Source organism: Aphelocoma coerulescens, chromosome 2, assembly GCF_041296385.1.
Source record: "Aphelocoma coerulescens isolate FSJ_1873_10779 chromosome 2, UR_Acoe_1.0, whole genome shotgun sequence".
In the NCBI taxonomy this organism is placed as follows: domain Eukaryota; kingdom Metazoa; phylum Chordata; class Aves; order Passeriformes; family Corvidae; genus Aphelocoma; species Aphelocoma coerulescens.
Window position 1 is genome coordinate 125,502,336 of NC_091015.1, and position 16,517 is coordinate 125,518,852.

General features: G+C 41.3%; 1 long non-coding RNA gene across 3 annotated transcripts in view; it reads left to right on the forward strand.

Annotated features, from left to right (window-relative positions):
* Positions 1-2,762: 2,762 nt before the first annotated feature.
* The window catches only part of LOC138105087 (uncharacterized), a 74,200-nt gene continuing 60,445 nt past the window's right edge, over positions 2,763-16,517 (forward strand). For all 3 annotated transcript variants that reach the window (XR_011148378.1, XR_011148377.1, XR_011148376.1), the window contains exon 1: positions 2,763-2,841. This is a non-coding gene — a long non-coding RNA (uncharacterized lncRNA). The remainder of the gene's footprint in view (positions 2,842-16,517) is intronic.

Below are 16,517 nucleotides of genomic sequence, written 5' to 3' on the forward strand. Positions count from 1 at the left end.
TCCGTTGCCTGGATTTTAATCACTGGGATGTGCTCACTTCAAATGTGATGCTAAACATTGCCTGTTATTATAATGCTTTTCCCAGGAAAATGCATTCTGACTAGAATGCAAAGTGCAGAAGAAAAACTTAGGGGGATTACTATTTTTTTTTTTTTTAACATGGCCTTAAGAAAAACAATGGTTCATTCTTTCAAGCCCTGTATCCTGAGTCCTATGTATACTATTCCCAGTTTGGCAAAGGGAAAGGGCCTTCCAAGTGAGTGTGCATTATGGTGGTACCTACAGGCTCTCAGTGCCAGGGGGCCATACTCCTAATTTAGCTCCCCACAACTCACCGTCATCCTTTCTGCCCCCACTGTGCCAGGAAGCTTCGTGTTGTGGATCACAGCCTTACCCATGTGCCCAGTCAACCTTGCAGGGCCCAGCACCCCGTCCCCATCTGCTCTGTGCTGACATTAAAGATGCCATTATGCTCTTTCCTAGGAGTAGTTGCAGAGTTCTTGCCTATAATTATGTCCCACAGTAACCACGGTGCAGCAAGATTGGAATCAGTCCTTGACTTCCAGACCAGCAGTGGTTGTGTTTTGGTGGTGATGGAGACTTCTGGGGCACCAGGTGAGTTATACAGTGAAGCCCTGACACTGGTGTCATTAGGGCTCACTGGTTCAATCTGTGCATTAGAAATGCTTCTCATCACAGCGATGTGGAGGTGACATAAGATGTAGAGAACAGATATGATTCCTGGGTTTGGTGTACTTCTAAAAATTTTATTTGTTAGATTCTCGGCAGCTTTATGTGTATATATATGAAATATATATAGATTCAATATATTGCATTAAAATGATGGTGGATGGTGAGGGTGAGTGAAAGATAAAGCAGAATAGCTATGGTGCAAAGGTAGCAGCTTTCCTGTTTGTCTCTATTATTAAAACCAGGACAAAATATTTTTTTTCACTAGGACTGACTAGAACCTTGGTATCAGCTCTGACTCAGGCAAGCATGAAAACTGGTCATCCTGTGACTCTCCCCACTTTTAGTGCCCTTCAAGTATTTTTTACCTAGGAAACTTTATGACAGCAGTATCTTGCAACATGAAATATTATTGTCCTACATTGTGTGATTGGGACTTACCATTATAGCAGAACACCCAAAGGTTGGCAGATTGGCTGCCGAGCTGCTTGGGTGCTCCATGTCTTTAGTCCCTGTTACATGTGTTACTGAAGCCCAGCACTCACTGCTAAGTGTCATGGTACAGAGACAGAACAGAAATGCTGTTGGCAGCCATCACCAGCTAGTTGTTTTTGTCTGTGATTTCATGATGTTTAAGACACAGCAGAGCTTTTTTCTCATTAGTAAGGGTCAGTATGCAGAAAACAGATCTCTTGAAGTCCTGGTGTATTGTGTCACCCTATTCCATCTTCATTTCAACATCACCCACTCCCACCTTGCCTGAAAAGTCACACACTCTGCAGGATGCCTTAGGAAGACTGATTGTTTTCATTTGCCGGGAAGTTTGCAGCAGAGCGCTTTTAAAATGACATTGTAAGAAATTGCTCCAGTGCAAGACCTGCTCTGGCTTTTATTTATATAAAAGAGATCAGGGTTAGGATTTCTAGTTGGAAGAAACCCACGATTTTACTAGGACAGGGAGGCTCATTCTTCTCTCTTGGCATACCATGCTCTCTGCAATCTATTTGAGAGGCAATAAAGGAGGTAATAAAGTGGCAATCAAAAACAATGCTTCAGTAGTCCTGAGCCACAGTTTGTGGGATTTCATTTGGAACTTATTTACCTAACCCACTCCCACACATCTATCTGTCTTAGGCACCTACAGGAGTCGTCTCCTTGGAGGGTTTGAGGCTGTCAAAAGGTTAAATTTAGTTCTTAGAGCAGTCTGGAAGACTTTATTGATGGGAAGGGGAAGTACTGAGAGGTAAGGGTTTATGGGCACTGCAGGTATGGAGTACAGAGGAAGCAATAATGTCTCGGTATCCAGGAGCAATGTATTTCCATCACTGCCACATTGTACCAGCTTAACTGATCCTCCTAAGAAGAATCCTGGATTTCTCAGGGATGTGCTGGGACTGGGAGCTTTCTTGCTACCAGATCTGAGAGAGAACTTTTCCTTGTCTCTGCATCACACTGTGCTGTACTGCAGCCAAGTGGTGTCCTGGCTGGACAGAGCTGTGAGTGTTTTGGGTGCTGAGATGTACAAAGCAGGCATGCCTGAGTGACTTACCTCACAGTAGCTGATTGTACCTTCTGAGGCTCCTTCCAGCCTGAATTACTGTATGATCCTGGGATCCTACATTTCACAACTGCAGCCTAGGCAATCCCTTCCTTCACCCCATGGCTAAGGTTAGCAGGCTGCACCCACAGTAGGAGAGTGGTGATACTGACAGTGATGCTGCTCACCTGCTCACCTGCTCATGCAATTGAACAAAGAGTTCAGAGCAAAGTTGATGCATTATCTTTTATTGGCAGGCATATAATAAAAATGAGATATGCATGAGCAGGTCATATTTTTTTCATATCCATTATTTTACATATTTTAAAAAGCTATCTTTCACAGATCTTTTCTCTATATGTTGATTATTAACCATTCTGTAAGCATCACCAGGCTTCTTGATTACTTATTTGCAGCTAGGTATGAGGCCTGTCAAGATTATGTTTCTGATTGAGCTGGGACAAGTTCACAGCATGGCTGGCTTCCATAATCCTGTGTGGATAGGTTGGATGCTTTCTCTTATTCCTCAGGATGGCAAGAGTGACATATGCGTTCTGCAGGTTTTCATGCCAGTAGATACTGACCTGGATGTGACAGAAAAAGGCTGAAGAGAGGTATGAATGATCTTAAAATTCAAAATGATATGGACAGAAAAGGCTTCTTTCCCAGTTTTCTCTATTTTACAGCACTTCTCTGGAAGTCCTTTCCATTTCCTTTCTCTGTATTTTTGCATATATCTTCTGTAGGGCAGGTACATGTTTAAAGGGTGGAGCTGAACAGCTAGCAATAAAACTCCTGTAGTTTTTTTATATGCAGAAGTAGTCTTCTGTCTCTGGAGACTGATAGATTTAAGGTCCTAGGCCAATTGTTATATACACAACTGTTGGAAAATTAGGACACAGTTGGCCATGACTATGAACTTATGCAGAGCATTTACTTCAGTTTTCACTCTTCCAGAATAAGGGTGGAATTCTGTGTTTCTTGCTGTAGTAAAGTCCTGCTGTTCAGCTGAGTCAGTGTAATGGACAGTTGCCTGAATGCATTTAGAAATAGAGGGCCAAGCAGATTTTCTCTTCTTTATTAGCTTTCTTCCTTGCTGTGGGATTTCAGCACATCCCAATCTTGAATACATTTCTCTATGTAACATACTTTTGGATGGAGGAAAATGTTATCTTCCCAAGTCTGCCTGTAGGGAATTGACATGGGGAGAAGTGAAGAACTTTGAAGCATTCAGGTTTCCAGTGGTACAGGTGGGCCCTTACTCAGGTAGCTGGACATTTTAAAAAATGCCCCTAGAGATGTCTTTCTGAAAGTGAGCAACGTGGCAGAGCAGGGACTGAACCCGCCCTGGTGTCCCAGATGCTTTAGCTAGTGCTGCAAATGCTGGCTTACCCTTCCTGTCCTAACACTCTAGTTAGTCCTGTCACTGCTGCCTTTGATTTAGAAGGGCCGCTCTGAATAGAAAGACTGTACTCAGGGTGAGTAATGGTGGTGAAATTTGTCTTTTTAGTAGTTGATTTTTAAGCCTGAAAAATCTGGCATATTCACAAACTGTGAATCAGTGCATCCAGCTACAGATGTTATCCTCTGGAAATTGAGGATCCTGTACCCAGCCGTACTGCTGTCGAACTACATAAATGCTCTGAATGTGATTCCTGTTTCTACGACATCCAGAAGGTAGTTGCTTTCCCTTTGTAGAAGCAAAAGATCAGAGGAGGTAAAAAGCAAACTAGAGTAACACAAAGGAAGGGGAAAAAAATGTGTTCAAAAGACCTCTGTCTCTCCCCAGCTTCCTGCTCCCTCCCCCTGCCCCCTGCCTCCTCTTCCTTCTGTCTCTAAGGGTTAAATATGCAGAGGGAAAAAATTGCTAGACTTTATGTCTGTGCTTGGTGGGAACTATTAAATTACAGCTGGATGTTTTTAATTATGCCACACATAAATGCCTGAACACAACAGCGTTTTAATCCAAATGTGAGCCTCATTTATGTGTGTTCTGTGTTTGCTCTGAAATGCACTGGCTGGCACTTGTTTGTGGTGGCCCCTTTGTGGCATTTGTAACAGTGTGTGGGGTTTTTACCCCCCTCCCCCCTTTTTTTTCCCAAGTGCGAGGATGGGAGCTAGTGCTGGCGAGGGGGAAAGGAAATGGGTAATAAAACAGAGAGCTAAGCGGCTCACTGGAGCCAGCGATGCTGGGATCTGGTTAATTGCTCCGAAATGAAAAAGATTCGGGGGTTTTCATGAAATCCCATAGGTGCATTTGCCAAGCCTCAAATATTAGATTGAATTACAGTTTCTAATTCCTCCCCCCCTTTACCCACAGCCATGTGTCTTATTTCTTCCTAAAGCTTGTCCACTTTTCAGAGCAATGAATGTAAGAAGGAAGCTGACTAAGGACTGCCTGCCTGCTTGTTTTACACCTTCCCCACCTACGTCTTTTCCTAATCCTACCTTTTATTAAAAAACAAGAAATCTGTCTCTCTCTCCTCCAGCATATCCTGATCTGTTTGTGGATTTGAGGTTGAAATGTTGCCTATATATTTTGCCTTGCAAGGGGCTGTGGGGAGGGCGTACTGAGGAACACTGTCTCTGTCCCTTGTTCTCCACACCCACGCACTAGCTAAGCATAATATAATCCTTTTCTGCATAGCCACCAAGACTTGTTTTTTTAAAGGGGCTTTGACCTGTCCCTCTCATTTTCAGAAATAATTTTACATTGGCAGCTAGTTGTGCCAGCATTTTTACTATCCCACAAAGGGATTTCAGCACCTGATTTGTGGGTGCAAGGGGACTTCACTGGGAAATGACGTCAGTGGCGTGGCTTGGAGGAGTAGCTGTCTCTGAGATCAAATCCTTAAATGGTAGGATTGGCACCAACCAAACTGAAGCTAGAGCTGAGACTCTCCTGTGTATAAATTATATCCACAAATCAAGATGCAAACCTCTTTTCTGACAGTTATTTTGTTTTGTTAACCAGAGAACAATGTATATTTTCTTAGTCTGGACGTTTTGAGATGAAAAGTGCACCTTGGTTATTAGGCTGGTATCTGATCCAACTGTTGTTTCTCCCCTTGTGAGGAACTGGAAGTCTTTCCTCTTTCTTCCACCCTGGAGCTGGGAAGGCTGTCTGAGTCACCTAGTTCTGTCCCAGCCTTGGAACGGTCCTTTCTGCTGGAAATTTCTCTGCCATGTTTTCCTGACCTGATCCCACTGGTACTCTCAGTATCCCCCCACAGGCAGATAATTCTGACATACTTCTTACTCGGGGACCTTTTTTTTGTGCCTTCTGCTTTTGTTTAAACTTTTTCTTCTGTTTTGTGTAAAGGTGATCTGGCATGCCAGCCTCAATTGGCTGTCTCATTCCCTCTGTCCTCTTGGAAGTTGTTTCCTACATTCCTGTGTTATTTCTCACCTTCCTCCTTGGTGGAAGCTCCGCTGGAAAGGAGTGTGTGAAGTGTTCCTTCCAAATTATGCATATACATTAGCAATTAAATTTAAGTTCCTACTTTCAGTCTGCTGTGATTATTTTAAATAATTAAAAACGAAGAGCCCCATTTCCCACTCAAAGGCAAGAAGGATTTAGGCCACCATTTAACTGGCAGTGTTTATCCAGCTCCTCCTGCAGCCTCTGCTGTTAGGCACTAGTCTGGGCTGCCCAGCTTAAGAGAGCAGAGCAACTAAGGGCATGCTCGAGTAAAGCATGCTTTGATATTTCTGCTGTTTCCTTGTACGTGATCTCATGATGCATTGCTGTGGGGAGATCTAACTGTTCTGCCAACTCGTTTTCAAGAACTGTTTTCAAAGGGAATGGTTTTAAATTGCTCACTGGGGGGGTCATTTATTGTCTATTTTTTTTTATAGTGCTGGGTCCTCAGGCATTTGAGGGTGAAATCTCTATTGTTCACCCCACCTCCAGAATGATCAGAAATCATGGATTTTTACTTAGCCACCCACTGTCTTTTGACCTGAATACTTCAATTTTTCTTTCCCACCCAGTCCCTTCCTAATGTTAGCCACAGTCTTCCCATCTTGCTCTCACCCTGTAGGGTAAGGAAATGTGGTTTCATCCATGAATGACATTAATGCCATTGTGTGAATCATTAGTGGATCCAGCATCACAAGCCCTAGGGGATCAAATACTTGCAAACCACTAGAGAGAAATTCTAATATCAAATATGTGGCAGGACTCTTCCTAGCTCGAAGAAAACAAAACAACCCTATTTAATACCTAGAGAAGTCATAGTGCTTAGAGAGAGCCGAGGAGCTTGTGTAATAGCCTTGAGGGGCCCAGAAGTAACCATCCTGCTTCTCTCTCCTGTCTGTATTCCCTCTTGCCTCCTCTCCTCCCAGGCTCCCTCTCCAACCAGCTAACCAGATCCTTCCCACTTGTGGCATATAATGGCAGTATTTGAAGCCCTGACTAGGCTGTTGCCTTCTTCCTCAAAACAAACACAAAGTCAAGATGAAGCGTGACTAACTAAAAAAAAAAAAAAAAAAAAAAAATTAATAAAGACAGAAATTGAGCTTTTTGTGGTGGGGTGGGAGAAGAAAAACTGAACACCTGCTGTTCTGCTGTGGTGCCATCCCAATTGCCCTGGAGGCTGCTGTTAGTTCTGCCTTTGCAGGCTTTGTGCCAGTGTTTCTGCTTTGCCTTAGCACTTGGTGGAAGACAGCACAAGAGCGTGGGGTTGTCTCACAGCCCAAGGAAGAGTGTAAGATGTAACCTTGTGATTGCTTGCTGGCACCTCTGATGATCCCAACATTTCAGTGGGTGTTCAAAAGCTGATTACTTTTTTTGTTGTTGTTGTGTGTAATGGCAGGTTCTCACATTTTAAAGTTTTGTCCAAACATCCTCTGGGATGTAAACACACAAGACATATTTGGCTGGTGGCTCCTGCAGTATGCATTACGTGTGTAAGAACAGGAATATTGTGCATAGGCAGAGAAAGCAGATGGGAGTGCTCTGTTATGCATAACGGGACACAGATTTCCCTTAATGACCTCATCCTGCTAACCTTGAGGAGAAAATTCAAAGGTACGGCAAACCCTTTCTCTGTGGAAACACTTACTCCCAAGCATCAGGCATCAATACTTGACATTCCCTACAAAAATTAGGTGGTTAATAAATTTAGACAATCTATCTAAGTAACTGGCATAGCTAGATCATCCATGCTGCATATGGCCAACCTAGAGATGTGTAGAACTTCTTAAAATAGCTGTGGAAATATTTGTGTAAAGTTTATTTTTCATTTCTCTTCTTTTGCAAACTATGAATCAAAGTATTGGAATGTGAGAATCTCTGGTCCCAGATGGTGGTGGTGGGACCAGAACTGAAGGGAGGGTTAATTTTATCAAGTCTACAGAGCAATTTTGAAACAATTTGAAATTAGATAGGTTGGTTTTAACTGTGTTTGGATCTGAAACTCTTCACAAATTAAACCTGATCATTTGAATAGGAGTTCTTAGACTCTGTTTCAAGAGCAAATAAAGATGACAAAGAACTGGAGAGCGGAAATGTTAAAATTGGTATTCTGAGAAATATCAGGTAATACTCTGAATTTTCAAACTCTTCGATACTGACATCTGTAAGCAGAGATTTGGTAACTTACTTTTTGAAGCTCATTACCATAGTGAACTTGCTAGTTCTCTGGCAGCTCATAAGGTTTAGCCAGCAATGATGTCAGACTCAGCATTAAAAGTATGTGTGGAACAGATAAGATAAAAGATGCCTTTTTTCTTCTTTGAACATGGAGAGTTTTCTGGTTGTAGTTTCTTGAACTTGCTGAAGTTAATACAAGATAACACAAACTATTTTGGGATGGGGAGAGTAATCCTTTAGGCACAACAACAAAAAAAAGAAAACAAAGAGGAAAACTCCTCCTATCCAGACCCTAAGTATATAGAAGATTGATTTTCTGTGTGTGTGATTAAATGTCTTAATTTATTAAGTAAAAGACTTAGTGAAAAAAAGGAAAATTATGTTTAATCCATGCATACAGCTACTACAGTGTCTTTTTGAATAATGGATCTTTTCCTGCACATCAATGTTATTACAAAGCTGGAGAAGCATCAAAGGAATATTCTGCTTGCTGTATGAGCCTTGGGAAGTTAAGTGCTGAGAGGAGACTAGGTTATACTTTCCCAAACTGTGAAGCAGATAAAAATGGGACTAAAGATGGCTGTAGAAGATGATATATAGATACAAAGCCCTCACTGGTTGAATTTCGGATCAGGATTAACAATGTTCCATTCTTTATCAAGAACGTGGAAACACAATGGTATTTTAAAAATTGAACTAGATACTGTTCTTAACTGAAGATCTCTTCTAAATATCACATCTTTTGCTATTTCTACAGGAACTTATATGAACTGTGGTATAAGCAGTGAAAATGTAAACAGTAGCCAAGACATTTTAAAGAGATAGCTTCTATTAACAAGGTACAACATAAACAGACTTCAAGGTATGTGAGCATTCCTTATCAAGCAGAAGTTTTTATGATAGCTGAATAGTTTCATGATTTCTAAAAAGCTATTTAAATCAGTGGACTTAAAGTAACTCTTGTCAAAGTCAGAGTGAATTTTACCAGTGGAAACAGAATTAAGCCCTAAAGAGATCATTTTTTCAGCACCTTTGCAACTTTTCATCTGCCACCACTGGAGCCAATGGAAAGGGTTTCATTGACTTTGGCACATAAAGGGATGTTAGCTGTGTAACCCAAGATATCTTGTGAGTGCCAAAGAATAAACGAAATTTAGAATGAGACCAGCTTTGCTGTAATGGTGATGATATAATACTCAAGAGCAAACAACTAATAACCTCTTCTTAAAACAAGAATCCATCATGAATGCTCCCAGACCAAAGGGAAAATTTGCCTCTGGCCTCTGGGATTCCCAGCTGGGCAATGAAAAGAGGAGCTATATCATGCAGAAAATGATGAGGAAAGAGTAAAACCCCTCAGGAGAAAAAAAGCCTGTTTCTTTTCCCCTCCTCGTCTCCTGGCATACTTATCTTTACTGCTTGTGTAAAATTCCATTGAGAAAAACCAGTTCATGATAGAACAAACTGAGAAAGTGCTAGTTCAGACAGCCTCTTCTTTTCTTTCATGGATTAATGGCAACTGAAAATGAAAGGATTATTTAAGGCCACTTGGGCAATATTAAGTACTGCCTATTGTGTTAGTCTAGGATCACATGTAGCCTGGAAACCAAAGACAGCAAACCACATTAGGTTAGTCTAGGTGGACACCTAGGTTATGAAACAGGCAGTTCTTGGATTTGCTTGTCAGTAGTTACAGAATTGCCTGTTCTGAAGAAAGAAATTAAAAAAATGGTGGTTTGCAGTCAGCCTTTCTGAAATTCCCAGAGGAATAGCCATGTTACTCAACTCTAGAAAACAGTCTTAGTGACCATTCTCAGTGATTATTTTTTTATTTGGACTTCTGCTAAAGATACAAGAAGTCAAAGTTAAATCAAGTTCACTATTCATGTGTGTACTCATATGGGGCTGAGCTGGAAATGGTAATTTTTGAAAGTTGTAGCCTGTCCTGGTCAACCCATTTCAGAACAAGGGGAAATCTTTCTTCATCAAATCCATTCTGCTGTGTTTTCCTGTGAGTCAAACACAAACAGTTTTCAAACCTTTGCTGGGAAATGCAGTTCACAGTCTGGCAGGACCTGGGAAAATAAGAACTTAAGTCAGTGTACCGTGGAGTATATCCATCTCTCTCTGTGCTGGGACAGAAGCTGCCTTTTGAGCAGACATCTCACTTTGGCTTTTGCTTCTCTCTGTATCAGCTAAAGGTTCTGACTGCTCTGCTGCTCCATTTCTGGAATGGTAGAGGTGTGCTGGCAAAAATTTGCTTGAACTGGATCTGGAAATCTTCTTGCCTTGGATGGTGTGTTGTATGAACTGACATTTGTTTGGAGGAGTTGAGTGAGAGGATTTAATGTAAATGTGAGAACTTCCAATTTCAACAAACATGAATTTTGGGGTGTGTGCTGGTGCATCCACTTGTTTGTAACAGGAGGCCACAGGTCTTGTAGTACCTTGTTGAGGAAGACGCTTCAGTGATACTGTCTGGAGAATGACTAAAGGAAATTAAACACAGAAATAATCAGCAGAAACCTTCTATTTTTTGTTTGTTCTCCAGCAAGTGTGTTGGTAAATGGCCTTTATCCCGAATTGTGCCACTTCTGCTGTCCGTGCACCTCTGTGCTTCAGGACCTTGGCTGCCAGTGACCTAAGAGCTTTCATTGCAGATGGACATTACACAATGTTGGTGTCATATGGGACTTATGACTCTTTTCTTGCACAGATTAGGTATTCATTACTGGTATAGAAGATAAGGACCAAATCACAGATCTTTCCCAAGTGAACTGGCCTATTACACTGTGTGTTCTCCAATTACAGCTCTGGGTTCTTGAGAATTTAGAACTGATCTTGTAAAAGGTACACAGAAGTTATTTAAATCAACAATGAGGAGTGGGAAGAATTTACTTCTGCACAGAATACTTTGTGCCTTCCCACTTCTTTGCGTCTGGGAAACTCTTACTGCTTCTTTCTTCCTTGTTTGTTATAGTTTTGGATGTCTTGCTGTATTGATATTTCCTATTCTGAATATTTTGAGTCTTGTTAACAACTGTATGGTTGAATGATAATTTCTATTTTTTTCCTGTACAGACGTTGATGGAGGTTTCCTGATATTTAGATAATAGTTATTAAAAAACCCTCCAAATCCCAGGCTAAGGTTTTCAAATGGGCCCACGCTCACTTTACCCTTTTATCTAGCCTTTATTCTTTCAGGCTAGAAGACATTCTTTCCTATGTATTAAGGAGTGATTTGCTTTCTTCCCAGTCTGGATCTACAGCAATCTCCTGAGTTATTTTGTATAAGGTCCTTGTAAAGACGAGCAGGAATTTTTGTTCCCCTTCTCTCACACAGAAGTGAGGGCCTAGTTCTTGTTGTCTTTGCTTTGAGCAGTGGGGAGGAGGAATTCCTTCCTGACAGTTGAAAGGACGAACAATTTAGAAATACAAACATTAAAGGAGGGCAGGGGTTGTCATTCCTATACCACACTGGTGTAAATCAGCAGCAGGGTCAAAGGAATATACGTCCGTCACATCACTTCATGGGAAATCTTCTTGCTCCATGCCCGTATTTTCTCACAGGATTTTGGACCAGTTATGTCCCAAATTCTCGTTGGACTGGTCTTCTCATGCCAGAATATTCACTGGAAGAAAACCTGGGCCAAAGTGAAACAGTGTCATGCTTCAGTAGAACGCACAACCAGCAGGAGACATAGAAGAGAGACAAATGCTGTGAAGAGCCCTACCCCAAGGTTTGACCACAGGGAGCAAGGCTGGGGTGTCTTTACAAACGAGTGTATGGGAAAAGGGATAAACATTCAACCTATCCTATGGCTGAATGCCTAACATTATACAGTTAGCACTATCTATAATATACCCTGAAAACTCCAAAAACAAATTTTGACTGGATTTATGAGTTGTAGGACAGGAGCCAAGTTAGCTCTTACTTAGTCTTGATGTGTTTGGAGAGATCTCATCTTTATATGTCTGGAACTTTGTTTTTCTGACTTGGTTTCTTTATATCTCCAATAGTTTTTATCAAACTGTTAACAATGACATTCTTTCTCTAATTTGGCTTAGGGTCAGAAAAGGGGCTCTTAAACATACACATTTTGTTTAATTTGTTTAATTTCTTATTCAATTAACAGAGATTCTCCAGTCTTTGAAATTTTCAATTACCCTTTTCCTGCCTACTCAGGAAGTACTTGGCTTCCATTTTTCAGAGCAATTGTAACTTTTCCATTAATTTGGTAGCTGTGATAGCACTTGCCATCTGCCATGACACACACAAGCACTCACCCGCCCACCCATCAACCCACCCACTCACATACAATGGGATCTTTAAAGGGGCCCATAGCGTGTCCATAGAGGTAAATCTGATAAACCTCATCCAATAGAGGCCACCTAACCTCTAGTGTAAGTCACAGCCCTCAGTGTTTTTGTAACTTTGTCCATTCCCCTTGTAGAAAACTTCTGTCTGTGTCAAGTTGACTTTTACACATGGAAGGTTTCAGTGAAGTTGGTTTAACCCTTATTAAGAAGAGGGCAGAGGGTAATAATAAGTAATTTTGGCCTATGGTAGTATTATTTCCTCTGGCTTTGTTTCTTTCTCTTTGTCTTTTTCTGTCTCTGTGTCTCTAACCAATTCTTTTCCTGAGAGATCTTACATTTTCCTGTCCTGTAAAAGTCTACGCAAATCTGACTTAGGAGCAAATTATCTTTATACCTTGTGAGGAATGAGACAACTCTTTGTAGAAATTAAAACAATTTATTAAAACAGAAAAAAAGTTGAAAAATTGCAAAAAACTAACAAAATATAAAAATTTGGGATCCAGATGGCTCGAGAGATATGCCCCAGGAGCGCAGGGATTCAGGAACTTTAGGCTTAAGACAGCTCTGAACCTCAGGTAGAGAAAAAAATAAACTTGCAGTTTAGGCTGGTCAAAAAGAAATCTATTTCTAAAAAGCCCCTAGAAAGGGGTAGGCTTCTCCAGCACTGCCTTAGCAAGCTGGAGAGGATGGGAGAATGAGACTGACCACGTGTCTTTTTCTTCCTTTTATAGCTTTTGCTCCGCCCACAGTCCGCCCACAGCCCACCCACAGTCCACCCCCCTGGTTCAAGGCGGTTGGTGTTTTCCCCTTGACAGACCACCTCTGTCCACCAATGGCTCCTCCTGGTCAGAGGGGTGATATCAGTTGAGATAAGGGTCATGTGCTTATGGGGGGCTGGGCTGTTTGTTGCAACTGGGGTTTTTTTAAAATCTGCCTTGAAACCAAGATACAAGTAAAACATAAAAATACATCCAACACATCTTAAAACACTTGTAAAGGTATACAGTAAACACAGGAAGACCATAAAAACTTGATTAGTGTACCTGGACTGATGGATTGATTTTAACATTCAATTTAAAAATATTAAGCTCAAATTAATTAAAGCACTTAATATGCAAAGACCAAGCACAAATAGGGATTTCATGTATGACATACCTGCTCCTTGGATCACATCAAACATGTGCTGCTAACGTTCCTGAATGTTCTTTGTACAGATCATGCAGCTGGCCATGGATCAGTTAAAGTTTACAACATTAATTAAGGATGATCTCCTATACTAAAGGTGCTGGTCTAAATTACTGTTAGAATTGTGATACATCTTTGGATTTACCAGAGAGTTCATATCTGATAGATGTCAAAGTGACCCTGGGGCATGTAGGGAAGATTACATATAATTTCTTTAGGTTTAAACCTCATTAAAACATTGTTCCTATGAGATATGTGAATATTTCTGCCACACTTAATGACAGTTTTTGTTTTTAATTTTAGTTATTAGCAGATTCTTCACTATGCCCTATGATAAGATTATTGTATATTCACCTTCTCCATATTTTTCTTGGGCATTTTGCTCTCTGTTGGCTGAGAAAAAAATAATGAGATTTTTTTAAAGATACATGATAATTTTATACTTTCAGGTATGAATTAAAGACATAATTAAAGTTTAGATGCTCAGAAGATGTTTATCCTTACTGAATTGATATGGATCTGTTGGAGTCCAGAGGAGGGCCATGAAGATGATCAGAGGGCTGGAGCACCTTTCCTGTGAGGAAAGGCTGAAAGAATTGGGGTTGAAAAGCCTGGAGAAGACTCTGGGGAGACCTTATTGTGATCTTTCAGTACCTAAAGGAGCCTTGCAAGTGAGCTGGAGAGGGACATTTTACAAGTGATACAAGGGAGAATGGATTTAAACTGAAAGAGGATCAGTTTAGATGGATAGTAAGAAAAAATTCTCCATTGTGAGAGTGAATTTCCAGCTCTGGAACTGGTTGCTCAGAGAAGCTGTGGATGCCTCATCCCTGGGAGTATTCAAGGCCAGGTTGGATGGGGCTTTGAGCAACCTGGTCTAGTGGAAGGTGTCCCTGCCTGTGGCAGGGGGGCTGGAACTAGATTATTTTTAAGGTCCCTCCCAACCCAAACCATTCCATGATTCTATGAAACGATACCTTTTTGTATCATATTATTCATTATGTATCTTAAGTAATGATAAGTACTAGTAATTTGGTTCAGCAGGAGTGTTCATTTCTGTGTTTTGTTTTCTGGAGCAAATTTTATGCTAAGCAATGATCCACGTTTTCTATTGTAACACCTTATAACTGCAAGTAGGGTGTTTTTTTGTAAATATAAGTGCCCACAACTGTATCTGTAGAGAATGCATGCATATCCAACAAGAGCCACACCAGACCAAAGTGTGTAATGTGAACATGTATGTACATAGCACATTTATATGATATATGTGTGATTCATTAGAGTGTGTAGCTCTGTGTATTGTACCTGGGCAAGGAGGTGAAAGATCGCAGTGATTCCAGGGCCTGATTCACCACTACGTTTTAAACCTGGCTTTACGGGGCAGTTAAAGTGGGTTTACAGCTGTCTTGTGTCAGGGAGCTGAATGAAGCAACCAAGGAACTCAGCACAGAACTCCTGCTGTGCTGGAAGCTGCTCCCCAGGCATCCTTTCCAGAGAGCATCTCACTGAGAATGGAGCTGGGCGATAGTTGGAACAATTTGTGTTTTCACAGCACAAAACAGTGAGATCCTTTGAGACCTTCAGTGGACCTCAGCATATTCAAATTGATTGTAGGAGAAGTCCTGCTTGCTTACAAGTCTAATCCTACTCAGAGGGAGCAAGTACTACCACACTGCCTCTCTCTGCTCTGTGCAGAGCAGCATGGGCTGTGGTGGGTTTGTGTGCTTCAGTGCTGGGGTGGCTGCAATGCCATGACACCTCCTGAATTATCTGGATCATACCTGCAGTACAGAATAGGGCTGTGGACCCTCTGACAGTGAAAGAGAACAAACCAGGTAGAAATACCCCTGCCCACATTGCTTCTTAGATCTCTTTCTAAAGAGCAGTTTTTCGTTCTGAAGGGTAGTGCTGGAGGGCAATCAGTGCTTTTGTGCCTGAACTCTTCTTTTGTCCTGTTCAGCTATTCCTCCACCAATGCTGCCAAATAAAGGCTAAACTGTACTACAACTCAGCCTGGGGTGTCCAAGCACTTCAGTGCTGTGAAAGAAAGGTTTTTTTTCTTAAAAAAAAAAAAAAAAGAAAATAGGAAAAAAATTACATCTAATATAATAAATAGATACAAAATAAAAATACACACAGAAGACGTTATGCACACAATAGCTGGAAAGCAGGAGTGCAGCCATGTTTTCCTCTGTCAGTGGGTCAGTGTGTTCTGCAAGCACTTCCATCCTGTCGGGTCCCTGGTTGGTCTCCACCTGCTAGCCGGCTCACTCCAGAGGCAGCGCTGACCTGGCCTCTCCCTCATTTCGCTGGCGCCAGCGGCTTGATGGGCCTTGCACTTTGATTATTTGTGTTAACAGTTAATTTAGCACCATGGACACGTGTGCCAAAGCTGCCTCCACTTCCTGCAGCCTTCCAACAAATGGGACTTTTATGAGATGCCTTTCACAGCTCCCCTGCCTCCTCCAGCTCAACTCATTTGCCTCTTTTCTCCCCCACCCCTCCCCTGCCTTCCCTCCCCACCCCACCGTCTCAATCTCAGCTGTAATCTTTTCTACATCTTGCAGGAAAAGAGCTATTTCTGGCAGCTCTGTCTCTAACACTCGCCCCACTCAAACTGATTTAATGGAGATTTATAGATGCGAGGCTACGCAGCTCTGAGGCACTTTCTTGAAAAGTTTTTCTGTGCCTGTGTTACGTATGGAATTTATTTATTTAATGTTTGGTGTTGCAGCTACACTGTCAACTGTTTGCATGACATATTCCACATACTTTTTTTTTTTTTCACAAGAATTCCAGTGAAATCCTGTTACACAGCACATTTCTGGTCCAATTCATCCCAGCTGCTAACTTTACCAAGCTAAAATCTGACACCCAGGTCCAATTTCATTAAACCCCAGCCAGCATGGTTCTTTGTGATAATACTGACTCTTGTCTAAGGCAATATGTGTTTTGGCTCACAGCTATGAATAAATCCTGTCCTAAGTACCTTCTTCCTAGTATGCAGCACACTGCAATGGTCCAAAAAAAAAAAGCAGCTTCTGTAACTAGTTGTGGAGAAGAGAGACTTTTGTAATCATTTATCATGATTTTCCAAGTAAGCTCTCTGCTATCTTAAGAAATTATGTTCTCTAAAAATAAATGAGAACTTTAGTCATATATAACATCAAAACTGCTGTTTCTGTTGTC